The 14460-nt window shown below is 42.4% G+C and overlaps 1 protein-coding gene across 2 annotated transcripts in view; it reads left to right on the top strand.

The window, feature by feature from the left end:
• The window catches only part of TBC1D22B (TBC1 domain family member 22B), a 126083-nt gene that overhangs the window by 46047 nt on the left and 65576 nt on the right, over nt 1–14460 (top strand). The window lies entirely within an intron of this gene.

The raw sequence follows: 14460 nt of genomic DNA, 5'->3' as shown, positions 1-14460 counted from the left end.
ATATATATAACAATAGACATAAAATCTTAAAAAAAAAAATTTTATTGAAGTATAGTTGATTTACAATGTGTTAATTTCTGCTGTACAGCAAAGTGATTCAGTTATACATATATATACCTTTTTTTAATATTCTTTTCCATTATGGTTTATCACAGAATATTCAATAGAGTTCTCTGTGCTATACAGTAAGACCTTATTGTTTATCCATTCTCTATATAATAGCTTACATCTGCTAACCCCTACCTCCCACTCCATCCCTCCCCCATTCCACACCCCCTTGGCAACCACAAGTCTGTTCTCTCTCTGTGAGTCTGTTTCTGTTTCATAGAGAGGTTCATTTGTATCATATTTAGATTCCACATATATGTGATATCGTATGGTATTTGTCTTTCTCTTTCTGACTTGCTTCACTTAGTATGATAATCTCTAGGTCCATCCATGTTGCTGCAAATGCATTATTTCATTCTTTTTTATGGCTGAATAGTATTCCATTATATATATGTACCATATCTTCTTTATCCATTCATCTGTCATGGACATTTAGGTTGCTTCCATGTCTTGGCTATTGTAAATAGTGCTGCAGTGAACATTGGGGTACATGTATCTTTTCGAAGTATGGTTTTCTCTGGATATATGCCCAGGAGTAGGACTACTGGGTCATAGGGTAGCTCTAGTTTTAGTTTTTTAAGGAACCTCCATTACTGTTTTCCACAGTGGCTGTGCCAACTTACATTCCCACCAACAGTGTAGGAGGGTTCCCTTTTCTCCACATCCTCTCCAGCATTTGCATAACAAAATCTTTTGAGTTTTGTAGGAACTAAGGCCCCCACCCAGGTGGAGGATAGGATGGTGATGTTGACACTCCTGACTTTACTAAAGTCAACTAAAGCTTGGACTCTGTCAACCTTTGCCCCAATTCTATGCTGAATTCTCCTCTGCTTAAGTCCTCTCATGAATACGCATGTACCCTTAGCTTAAAACTTCCCCAATTTTGCTGTTTGGGGAAGCACTGCTTTGGGAAAGATCCCTGATGTTCTCCTTACTTGCTGCAAGTATTAATAAATCCTTCCTTCTTTGGCTTGGATGTGTCTATTGGCTCAACACCCACCAAGAGGCAAACCCAGTTTTTGGGTAACACTATCTCTACATCTTCTTTCTTCTTAGCTTGAATATACTATGTTGCCTAGAGCCTCAGCAGTCACTTGTTACTATGAGGTAACAGGCATGAAGACAAAAGCAAATATGCCAAGGATGTCAACATTGAAAAAGAAAGTCTTTTTGCATTTTATTGATTACTTCTGAAGTTGAATATTATTTTAACTTTTTTGGCTGCACCATGCAGCATGTGGAATCTTAGTTCCCTGACCAGGGATGGAACCGCATGCCCCCACTTCAGTGGAAGCGTGGAGTCTTGACCACTGGACCGCAAGGGAAGTCCTGACGTTGAATAGTCTTATAAGTATTGATATGTGATTTAAAAATCTATGTCTAAATAAGTCTAGAAAATCATTTTGATAAGTAGAAAATAAACATACAAAGTAATGAGAAAGCCTTAAGGCATAATTTAATTAATAGTATTTTTCTTTCAGTGATACCTGGAATAGTACTGCATCTTGCATTTGATAATATCTTAGATTTACACAGTTATGGTAAGAACTTTACATTTTCTGTTCCTTTCACAATTTGACTTGTGATCCCAGCAGAGAATGTGGCAGCCAGCTCTATTCAGCTGGATCTCTGCATTACTGGGTTGAGGGAGGAAAATACCAACGTCAATGAGCACATTATAAGAGCCTAAGGCGCCTATATCAATTAAGAGTACATTTGGCTGTGGAGAGCAGAGACTCGAACAATAATAGTTTTTTAAAAAAGAGAGATTTATTTTCTTCTTATAACAAAAAGTCTAGCAGTGGCAGTGCAGCCTTTGGGCATTGGCCTCTGAGGGGCATGTCTGTGTGGATAATGAATGGTAGGATAAAAAACTTTTTTAAAAAACTCTTTGAGTGTATTTTACTATCCCCCTCCAAACTATTATATATCTATTGCCCTGTAATGAATTACCTCAAACCTTAGAAGCTCATGATAACAAACATTTATTATCTGATCATTTCTGTGTGTCAGGAATCTGGGTGTGGCTTAGCTGGGTAGTTCCAGCTCAGGGTCTCTCATGCGGTTCAGTCCAGCTGTTGGCTCAGCTGTGGTCATTTGAAGGCACTACTGTGGGGAGGAGATCCTCATCCAAGCTCACCCACGTGGTTGTTGACAGGAAGCCTTAGTTTCTTGCTGGTTTTTGGCTAGAGGCCTCAATTCTTCACCTCACGAGTCTTTCTGTAGGCTGCCTGAGTGTTCTCACAACATGGCAGCTGGCTTCCTCCAGAGCAAGTGAGGAGATAGAGAGACGAAAATGGAAGCTGCAGTACCTTTTATAACCTAATCTCAAGAGTGACATCTGTCATTCCAGCTGCATTCAATTGGTCACACAAACCAACTCTGGAGGGGCCTATGAGGTATTTATACCTGCACAAAGGTGTAAACACCAGGAGGCAAGGATTATTGATGGCCAGCTTGGAATGCCTACCACAACTATGTGTTTTGTTTGTTTGTTTTGTAGATTAATTACATTAATTAATTTATTTTTGGCTGCATTGGGTCTTTGTTGCTGCGTGCAGGCTTTCTCTAGTTGTGGCGAGCGGGGCCTACTCTTTGTTGCGGTGCACGGGCTTCTCATTGCAGTGGCTTCTCTTTGTTGCGGAGCACAGGCTCTAGGCGCACAGGCTTCAGTAGTTGTGGCATGCAGGCTCAGTAGTTTTGGCTTGCGGGCTCTAGAGCGCAGGGTCAGTAGTTGTGGCGCACAGGCTTAGTTGCTCCGCAGCATGTGGGATCTTCCCGGACCAGGGCTCGAACATGTGTCCCCTGCGTTGGCAGGCGGATTCTTAACCACTGTGCCACCAGGGAAGCCCCAAACTATGTGTTTTTAATGTATATGTATATATATATATATATATATATAGTAAAAGCATAGTTGATTTAAAACAAGAAAATAAACAATTATAAAAACACTAGATATAAGCAAAACACCAAATGGCTGTTACTAATTCACTCTTCCACCAAAAGTGAATGTACGTACCTGTTTCAGGATATATATGCTATAATTTGGTATTACTGTTTTAAAATTATTTTCCATCTTGACTTACTCTTTCCATTTAACCTACGTAGTAAGTAAAAAATCGTATTTTAATTTTTTCATCTTACTGATTACTACTCTTAAGGCTGAATATTTTAAAAGTATTTGTTAACTAGTTTTACTGCCCTTTTTACACTGTTTATATCCTTTACCTGATATATTCATGTATTAGGATGTTACTGATATTTTTTTCAATCCCTGGTCGGGGAACTAAGATCCTGTGTGATGTAAGGCGTGGCCAAAAAAGAAAAAAAAATCCCCTACCCTTGGTATCTGATCACCCTGGCCTGCCTTCAGCAAGAATCCTCCAGCCTTGATGTTTCCTCTCGGTCATTTTCCATGTACTGCTCCCCACCCTGCTACTTAGCTATAAATCTCTCCTTGTCCTTGTATTCAGAGTTGGGCCCCCTCTCTCCCCTACCACAAAACCTCCATTGCAATAGTCCCTTTTGAAGAAAATTGTCCTTAGAATCTTTAACAAGTGTCATGAATATATATATATATATATATTTTTTTTTTTTTTGGCTGTGCCACGTGGCTTGTGGGATCTTAGTTCCCCGACCAGGGATTGAACCTGCACCCTCGGCAGTGAAAGCGCAGAGTCCTAACCACTGGACTGCTAGGGAATTCCTTCATGAATAATTTTTTTTCTTTAACACCTCAGTAAAAATGCCTATACCTTATGTGGGGCCTGAAGCAGGCGCTGGTGGGCTTCAAGGCTCCATTCTGTGGACTTGCACGAGGCAGCTGTCAGCAGGCCCCATGATGGTCACAGGTACGAGGCTGGCCCTTTTCTGGCACCAGGTTCTACTTCTGGATTCTGAGGCATCCCTGAGAGCCAGAGGAGCCCTGGTAATAATGGAGATTGGATTTCCTTCTAGCCTGGCAGTGTCTGGCCAATTTAATTAGATTTTTAAAAATAAAAATGAGGGGCTTCCCTGGTGGTGCAGTGGTTAAGAATCTGCCTACAAATGCAGGGGACACAGGTTCGAGCCCTGGTCTGGGAATATCCCACATGCAGCGGAGCAACTAAGCCCGTGCACCACAAGTACTGAGCCTGTGCTCTAGAGCCCGCAAGCCACAACTACTGAAGCCTGCGCGCCTAGAGCCTGTGCTCCAGAACAAGAGAAGCCACCGCAATGAGAAGCCCACGCACCGCAACAAAGAGTAGCCCCCACTCACCACAACTAGAGAAGGCCTGCGTGCAGCAATGAAGACCCAATGCAGGCCAAGATAAATAAATTTATTTAAAAAAAATGAAAATGAATACTTTGCATATATGAGCTCTTAGAGACACATCTTCTACAGTCTCTTGTAAAAAAATCTATCGACTTAAATAAAAAAGCTACTGAGATAATTTATAACCTCTTCTTACTCCCTTTCCTTTGGCTTTGTATACCACAGAATCAGTTCGTACCATAATTGGACACTCTAATGCAAGAAAGAAGTATTTCATTTTATTTTATTTTATTTTATTTTATATTTCCACATGTCTTGTGGGATCTTAGTTCCCCAGCCAGGGATTGAAACTGTAATCCCTGCAGTGGAAGCACAGAGTCCTAACCACTGGACCGCCAGGGAGGAATTCCCTTTATTTTTTAAAAATAATATCAAATCGGACTCAGTTTTCTCCCTCAAGGAGTTAGGGAGAAACTCTATCTCAATCAGTTTTTTTTGTTGTTTGTTTTCACTTCCCTCTCTCCTTGCTGGAGTCACATAGAACTCCCAAGTTCATCCAATCCTGGAAACTCAAGGAAGGGCTCTAGACTTCAGGCTGGTGTGGCTGCTCACTGTGAGAGGCTTGATGTCCTAGCCTCAGTGATCCCACTGTCCACAGCCCCGAAGGTTGTGGCTCACAGCTCAGTCCCCAGCCTGGGGTCCACACAGACATCCTGTCACTCTGGGGTCTGGGAGGGAGTCAAACACAGGCCCCAAGGTGGTCAGAGCCAGGCATCTCTCCATTCCCAAGGGCAGGGAAATTCCACTTGCTGTAGGGGTTGGGAATGATTCCCTTCTCCCTCGTCTTTTCAAATCTACACCCACTACCCACCCACATCATCTAAATCTCTGCCTTTGAGAGCCTAGATTTTCCAAAACAAAAGTATTTTAACTCTCCAACGGGGGAAGAGATGCTCAGTCATCTTAAACCTACAAAGGAAAAATGCCTGTCATGCTTTGGTGGTGTATCAACCAAGAAGCAGGAAACCAGCCCCAACTCTGAATGAGGCAATTCTGACAATAAATCACACTGCTGCATACAAAGTCCTCACGATTTGACTCCAGTCCAACTTTCCAGGAACATCTCTGAGCATTCCTTCTCATGTTTATAATACTCTTACTTTCTCAAATATCTTTTCTCCCTTTCTCCACCTGGCTCACTCACACTCATCCCTCAAGGTCACTGGAATCCTCAAGAAGGTGCCAGGGCTCCAGTTTGGCATTTGTAATTCTCTTGGCCTTTCTTTTATGGTTATAAGCCTCACACCAGTATCACAAACAGGAGTGCGACAGTAAGCTCTCTTTGTCTCTTCCATGGGAAGGAAACCACTTCCCCGAACCCCCCCAGCAGCCTTCCCTTCATGGCTCACTGGCCAGAACTGGGTCACATGGTCATCCACAGCTGCAGGGGAGGTAGGGGAAACCAGTTCCTGACAAAGCTGAGTAGAATTGCCATCATTAGTTTAGACATATCATGAGTTATGCCCAGACTGGGAACACAGTTGCCTCACCTCTCCAAAAGATGAGTCCCCTTAACGGGGAAGAAGGAAGGAAATGGCTAATAAAGTCTACCACAGAGATACTGTTCCATTAATTATCCCTTCTTCCCCAATGACATGGCAAGAACTATCTGTTTGCCCCTTCTTCCACAGAAGCAGGATTTTTAGATATACACATGATTGGCCAGAATAAGGTTTGCCTTTCCTGGCCTCCCTTGCAGTTGGGTAGAACTGTGTGACCAATCTCTGAGAGTGGGTTGGAAGGGGGAGAAATGAATGTAACCACCAGGTGTTCAGGATAAAGTCAGGTCCCTTTCCCTCTTCCCAATGGCTGAAATGTGGATGGAGTAGGGAGTCATCTCAGACCAACTGGGCAAGGACGTGATAAACACAGAGAGAAGGATCTAGGCTTCTGAAGATTCCCAGAGCAGGGCTGCCCACTTACTTAGGCTCTTACATGAGAGAGGGAAATGATAAACTCCTATCATGTTTAAAGCACTGTTATTTTGCAGCCAAACTTATATCCTAATAAACACAATTGCCTCCAATCCTCTGCCTGTAAGCATGCCAAAGTCTTTCCCAGCTCAGACAATCTCTCCTTTGACCCTGTGTCTCTCTCTGATTTACATTCAGGCTTTGTGTTAGGGCAAGCAACAGATACTGGCTCTTGGCTGATTTAAGCAAAAAAGGCATAGCTCATAGATATGTGGAAAGGACCAGTTATCTATTGCCACAATGATGCTACATAAGCAACCACAAAACCTCAGTGGCATGTAACAATGAACAGTACTTAGTTCACAAGTCTGTGGGGTTCAGCGTATCTGGGGCTGGGCTGAGCTGGGCTGATTTCAGCTGGACTCACTCGAGTGTCTGGGGTCAACTGTTGGTTGGCTAGACAGTTTTGTTGATTTTGGCTGAGCTCATTCATATGCCTGAGGGTCAACTGACTGTTGGCTGATCTAAGATGGCCTCAGCTGGGATAACTCAGGGAGACTTGGCCTAGGGCCACATGTTTCTCATCATCCAACAGGCTAGCCTAGACATGTTGTAATGGCAATGGCAGAGGACAACAGTGAGAGTGCTACAGATTGAATGCTTTTGTCCTCCCCAAATTCATACGTTGAAAATCTAATGCCCAATGGGATGGTATTAGAAGGAAGGGCCTTTGGGAGGTGATTAGGTCATGATGGTGGAGCCCTCCTGAATGAAGAGATCCCAGAGAAATCCCTTGCTCCTTCCACTATGCGAGGACATGGCAAGAAGTTGACAGTCTGAAACTCGGAAGAGAGCCTTTGCCAGAATCCGGCCACGCTGGCACCCTGATCTTGGACTTCCAGCCTCCAGAACTGTGAGAAATAAGTTTCTGTTGTTTACAAGCCACTCAGTCTGTAATATTTTGTTATAGAATCACAAACAGACTAAGACAGAGAGCAAGTGCAGCCACCCAAGTGCTTTTCAAGCTTCTGCTTGTGTAATGTTTGCGAACATCCATTGATCACAGCAAGTCACAATAGTCAGTCCAGAGTCAGAATGAGAAGGTCCCATGGGACTTCCCTGGTGGTCCAGTGGTTAAGACTCTGTGCTCCCAATGCAGGGGGCCTGGGTTCGATCCCTGGTCAGGGAACTAAATCCCACATGCTGCAACTAAGACGGAGTGCAGCCAAATAAATAAATAAATATTAAAAAAAAAAAAAGAATGAGAAGGTCTCACAAGATAATACGGATGCAGGGAGAGGTAAAGAATTGGGGCATGAATGCCATCAGTCTACCACACCACACTCAGAGGTTTTGCTTACAGGATGGTAGCCAATATCACACCACAGGGCTGGGCCACTGAAGACACTGCTGCTGCCAGCAATGAGCATTTGATGCCATAGTTACACTGAGAGAGAGGCCTTCTAGCACCAGACTCTAGATGTTGCTGTTGCCAGAGCTATTCCCCCAAACTGGGTGTTGCTGTCACAGCTGGCACTGCCCACCAAGAATGGATTTTCTTGTTCTCTTTTTTCTTTGCCTCATAAGCTCCTCCTGATTCAAAGTCTAGTTTGGGAAAATTGTATTAGCAGAGCCTATGACATGTGCATATGACTTAGTTCATAAGGAAGGATGGAAAACTAAGTAGCTGCCATTTTTAGCTGCAATACTGGTAGGTGAGCTCTGCTTCTCACAAAGTTTCATAGAGTGAAAAATTCTCCATACATGGGAAAGGGGTTTATATTACAGGCAACTAAAGAACTAAAACAGAACAACAGTGATGAGGGGGAGGAAGAGGAGGAAACTAGCCTCTCAATCTCTTCACAGCTAAGCTTCTTCTTTCTCTCTCTCTCTCTCTTTATTTTTTTTAGGCTGCACCACGTGTCTTGTGGGATCTTAGTTCCCCAACCAGGGATTGAACCCATGCCCTTGGTAGTGAAAGTGCAGAGTCCTAACCACTGGACTGCCAGGGAATTCCCCCACAGCTAAGCTTCTTGAAAGAGTACACCTAGCTGACTTTTCTCTTCTACTTTTCTTCCATTCCACTTCTATAATAATCAGTTATGGCCACACTAATAATGCAAAACCCAGTGGTTTACAACCACAAGCATCTATTTTTCTCACTCTTGCTTCAGGCTGCAGATCAGCCTGAAACAACTAAATGCTCACCAGTAGTAACATAGATAAACTGTGCTATTTATAAAATGGAATGTTATACAGCAGTGGAAAATGAGGGTAAATCTCAAAACCACCCTGTTGTCTAAAGAATCAAGCAACAGGAGAATAGATACCATACAATATCATTAATATAAACAATACTTAAGGTTACAAACGTAGGTTGAAAAATATAAATACACAGAGGATGATTAATACAAAATTCTGCACAGTGGTAACACCTGAAGTGGGGAGAAAGGGGAATGCCCAGAGCAAGGGACCTCCAAGAGGCATCTAAGGTACTGGTGATGTCCTGCTGTTGCATAGTGTGGGGAGTGGGTATATGCAGGCAAATGCTATTATCATTCATCAAACTATACATATTAATTTTTTTTTAATTAATTAATTTTATTTTTGGCTGCTTTGGGTCTTCGTTGCTGTGCGGGCTTTCTCTGGTTGTGGCAAGCGGGGGCTACTCTCCGTTGTGGTGTGCAGGCTTCTCACTGCGGTGGCTTCTCTTGTTATGGAGCATGGGCTCTAGGCAGGCGGACTTCAGCAGTTCACGGGCTCAGTAGCTGTGGCTCGCGGGCTTAGTTGCCCCGCGGCATGTGGGATCTTCCCATACCAGGGCTCGAACACGTGTCCCCTGCATTGGCAGGCGGATACACATTAGTTTTATACATTCTTTCGTCTGTGTGGTATATTTAACATCCCATGAGAAAAACCTACTACAGGTGAGGATGTGAAGCAATGGAAACTCATTGCTGTGAGGACCAATATAAATTGGAAAAACCATTTCAGAGAGCATTTTGCAGAGTCTAGTTAAGTGGAAACTGTGCATATTCTGTGATCCTGCAATATTTTTCTTGGGTGTCCCGAGGCGCCTTAAAGCAATGGGTTTTTCAAACTTTGTGACAACGGCTTACTAAGAAATACATTTTACATTACAATCAAGTACACATAAATGCACACAAACACATGTATGTATAAGTGCGTATAAAGTTGAAATTAAAATTTTGCACAGCAATGCCTTTTCCTATTACATGTAACATGATCTGATCTTTTCTAATCCTGTCTATTCCTTTTTTTTAATTGAGATATAATTGACACATTATGTAACTTTAAGATATAAATGTTCCTATTTGATTTCATTAAAGGTCGCAACCTTTAATGTCAACTCACTAATAGTTGACAAACTGTACTTTGAAAAACACCATAGTAGAGAAAATTTTGCACACGGTAAATGTGTTAAAGAATGTTAATTGAACACTGTTCAAAATAAAAATAACTGGCGATGACAACTGAGGAATATTTACATAGTGGAACACAATAGGGCAGTTAAGATGAACAAACAAGAGCTTCTTGTGTCAACAGAATGCAGCGTGAAAAAACCCAGTTGCTGAAGCATATGTACAGTGTGTTGCTATTTATAGTTTCAAAACATGAAAAACATGTTTATAGATTCCCACATATATAGTAAAAGTCGACAACATGGACGAGAGTGGATCCTGGTTTCCACTGGAGAAGGAGGGGAATGGGATCAAGGAGGGGCAAAATGGGGACTTATAAGGTTTTTTGTTTCTTAATCTTGTTATTTATTATTCTTTTTTTTTTTGGCCACTTGGCTTGCAGGATCTTTTTTTTTTTGGCTGCATTGGGTCTGTTGCTGCACACAGGCTTTCTCTAGTTGAGGCGAGCAGGGGCTACTCTTCGTTGCGGTGCGCGGGCTTCTCATTGCAGTGGCTTCTCTTGTTGCAGAGCACGGCCTCTAGGAGTGTGGGCTTCAGTAGTTGTGGCACGCAGGCTCAGTAGTTGTGGCTCGCAGGCTCTAGAGTGCAGGCTCAGTAGTTGTGGCGTTCGGGCTTAGTTGCTCTGCGGCATGTGGGATCTTCCTGGACCAGGGATTGAACCCATGTCCCCTGCATTGGCAGGCGGATTCTTAACCACTGCGCCACTAGGGAAGTCCCGCGGCTTGCAGGATGTTAGTCCCCGACCCGGGACTGGACCTGGGCCCTCGGCAGTGAAAGTGTGGAGTCCTAACCGCTGGACAGCCAGGGAATTCCCTATTCTTTAGTCTTCACTGCAGGGTTGGCAAACTACTACCCGTGAGCCAAATCTGGTGCACTGTTTTTGTATGGTCTGTGAACTAAGAATGGTTTTTACATATTTTAATATTTGGGAAAAAAACTGAAAGAAGAATAATTTGTGATGTGAAAATCATATAGAATCCCAATTTTTGTAGCTACAAATGAAGTTTTATTGGAACACAGCCTTGCTAGTTTTGCAAAGCCAAAAATTATTTACAGCCTGGACCTTTATAGAAAAATGTTTGCTACCCCCTAATTTATTATGTGACATGTATTTCATAATAATAAAAAATATGGTAGCATTAGAGAAGAATTCTGGAAATAAAATGATGTATAATTCTACTATCTAACAAAATTTTCTAAATTTCTCCATGTTTTCTTCTACTCTGACAAAACCCATATATTTTTATTGAAATCGGGCAAAGACATTTTGCATTCTGCTTTTTCCCTGCTGTACCTCACTTCATAAACCTTTTTGACGCACAATGTAGCATTCAGATTTGCACCATTTAATGACCTAGCATGCTTCAAGTTTACAAACCACACGCTGTAATTTGTGTAACTGCCTTCTCATGTTTAAACCTTTATATTCTTTTGATTTGTCCCGTTTATTATTGGTTACTAGGCAAAGAATACCTTTGTACACGGAGCTTTTCTCCCCCTCCTTTTGACTTACTTTCTTAGAATAAGTTCCTAGGAAAGAAATTCTTAACCTTCCCTCCACTCCTTCAAACTCTAACTACTCTCTCTTCCTTTCTTTACTCCTATAACCTTGCTTCTTCAGTCTTTTTGCTTAGCCCTTTGCCTTCCCTAACATAACTGATCTCTCTCAGTTGGCTCTGTCTAGTGGTTGTTTAGGTACCGCAAAAGCTCTCTTGCTTTTAGATCCCAGCTTGACCTCACCGTCCCTTTGATGGTCCAACATTCTGCAGTGCATTGTGAGGGCTGCTGCTTGCTCTCATTTCTTAACCCTTCCTCTTAGCACAGGGTCCACTCCACTCCTACACTGAGGTTAAAGTCAGCCAGTGATCTCTTTGTAACTTAGTCCAAAGGCTTTTTTCTTGATTTTTATCTTCCCCTGGAGCTGCTACTCTGAAAGGTCCTTCAGGTCTTTCTCTATCTTTGCCTGCATGTGTCTCCACGCACAGTTTATCTCTTCCATAGAACTTTCTCTAAGGATTGGGATAGCCCACTCTTTTGAGTGCGCATTCAGCCCAGATATAGCTCATTCCCTTTGCTCCAAAGAGCTTGCAGGCAGACAATATTGAGAGTCTTCTACTTAGAGTTTCAAAATAATCAAACCTTTGTGATAAATTTAAGGATCATAGGCCATATTGTGCCAAGTGACAGAAGATCTACAAAGTGAGGCCCACAAATCGGCAGCATCAGTGTCACCTGGGAGCTTGTTAGAAATGCATAACTTTAAGCTCCATCCAGGCCTACTAAATCAGAATCTAGACATTGAACACGATCCCCAGTGATTCACATGTACATTAACGTATAAGAAGCACCAGTATAGTGGACCAGTGCGTGCCTATCACTAAAAGTCTCCATCAAAAGTACTCCAAGGACCCCTTGGGAACCTCAAACCAATGATTTTCACCTTTAGTTGGGCAAAGTTTGGTGTGACGGTGATCTTGCTGTCACAGCTATCACCCTTTGATGGACAGGTGGCTAGGTGTGTGGCCTCCCTCCTTCATCATTTTAGGTACAGGTTTATCCCTCTGAAGATGCAAAACGGTTTGAAGAGGACAATCTTTCCCAAGAAAGGAAGACTGTTCTTCAACCAAGAGCATAGGTAAGCTTATAGACTCTTTGGTAAAGTGGACACATCCTGCTAGGGGTGAGAAAAATGGTTCCTATCATCTTTTTCAACAAAAAATGTGTGTGAACAACATAGAACCAAAAGACAAGAATAGTTTATACTCTTCATTCTCTCATTCAGTAAATATTAAGCACCTACTGTGTGCCAAGCACTATTCTAGGTGAGAATAGCAGAGAAGAGCAGAGAACAAAGCAGACAAAATCCTTGCCTTAGTGGAATTTACATTCTAGGGGGTGGAGATGGACAAGAAACAGGTATATAGTACGGAAGGTAGGGAGAGTGCTTTAAAGAAAAATAGAGTGGTGGAGCCCGCTATTTAAGGTGGGTGGTAGGGGCGGGTATCCCCAAGGTGAAGACACTTGGGAATATGGAACGTGGAGCAAGCCATCCAGATATTTGGGGGAAGAGAATTCCAAGCAGAGGAAATGGCTAATACAAAGACCTTGAGGTAGGAACATGCTTGGAGTGTTCAAGGAATAGCAAAAAGGCAATAAGTGTGGTTGGAGCAGATTAAGCAAGGAAGAGAGTGGAACCAAATCATATAGGATCTTTAAGGAGCTTGAATTTTATGCCAAGTGTGATGGAGCCATTGCAAGATATTGATCAGAGTAGTGACATAATCTGACATTCTAAAAGGCTCTCTCTCTGCTGTGTGGGTAACAGACTCTAAGGGGGCAAGAGTGGAAGCAAGAGACCTAATAGCAGGCTGCTGTAAAGCTGTGGGTGGTTTCGATTTGGGTGGTCATGGTGGTGGTGAAAAAAGGCCCAACAATCTCAACTTCCCTAATAAAGAGTATTTTTAAAGTTATCGCTAGACAAGTAAACTTTTTTTTTTATCTTGGATGGGAAAATGGCTTAGATGTAAAAAATAAAGAGTAAGAATATTAAGGGCTTCTCTGGGTTGAACAATGTTAAGGCATCCCCTGGGAATCAGTGTTATTTAACATTTCATAAATGATCAAGAAAAAGGAACACTTTGAGACATTTCTAGGTACACAAATTATACTCTGCTTTCCGCATAGGAAAATATCAAGTCAACAGGGGGCATCTCCTGGAACATTTCTAAAGCTATGTGAATTAGCTGGAAAGTGGCAGGTCACTTGCCGGGTGGACAAGTGTAAGGCAGCTCACATAGGGGGAGACAATTCAGGTGACATCTTTAAGATAATGAACTCTAAACTGCCAGCTGCCACCGAGGAAAGGGATCAGAAGTTGCTGTAGATTAGCCCTTCAAGACATCAGCTCTTGTAAAATCCAAAATGTCAGTAAAAGTTCTGGTGGTCCAGAGTAAAGACAAAGCATCAGTTTCAACAAAAACCTCAGGAAATCCCTTTTGGATCTCAGTATGCAGTGCTAGCCACCGCATCCTAAGAAAAAGAGCCAAAGAAAGGCAGCTTAAAGGATTAAAAGGATAGAGCAGTTCTTGTTTGATGGAGCAAATGCCCATAAAGGTGACCATCTGAGACAAGATAAGATGAAAGTCTATAAAAAGATGAGAAATTCAGAGAAAATTAAAATAGCCCTTTTCATACAATCTCATGATTGTAAAATCAGGGGACAAAAGAAGCTTGAAAATGGAGGTATTTCTGTGTAGAAAGGGGCCATCAGAGGGCATATAAAAGAAGGGCCTTTAGACCTTCCAGTATGTGGAAGGACTGTGCTAGCAGTAACCAGGAGTGGGGTTGGAGAACGATCAGCCTATCTCATCAGTCCTTCATTGGGACCAAAACTACTCTGGACTAGGGTGTGCTCCCTGCACCACCCCCACCCCCCGCCCGGCCCCACCTCAGTCACTGTGGTATACAACCACAGAAACTCAAAAAGAGCAAAAAACACCGACAAGACATTAAAAGGATTCAAAATGCTAATATTAAATCTCATTCTGAGTCAAAACTAGGTTGAAAATAAATTCAAGGGCAAAGGATATAAAATTGATTAATAAGGGACATTAAGGGTGTTTGAGGGTACATCCTTAATCTTTGTGATTCATGCCTTGGAGATGCGCTATGTCCTCTCAAG

The sequence above is a fragment of the Delphinapterus leucas genome, chromosome 10 (genome assembly GCF_059928025.1).
Source record: "Delphinapterus leucas isolate spDelLeu-1000000601 "Yukka" chromosome 10, BTC_Dleu_Yukka2, whole genome shotgun sequence".
In the NCBI taxonomy this organism is placed as follows: domain Eukaryota; kingdom Metazoa; phylum Chordata; class Mammalia; order Artiodactyla; family Monodontidae; genus Delphinapterus; species Delphinapterus leucas.
The sequence above is the reverse complement of the archived record's forward strand: the minus strand, read 5'-3'. Positions and strand labels throughout refer to the sequence as shown.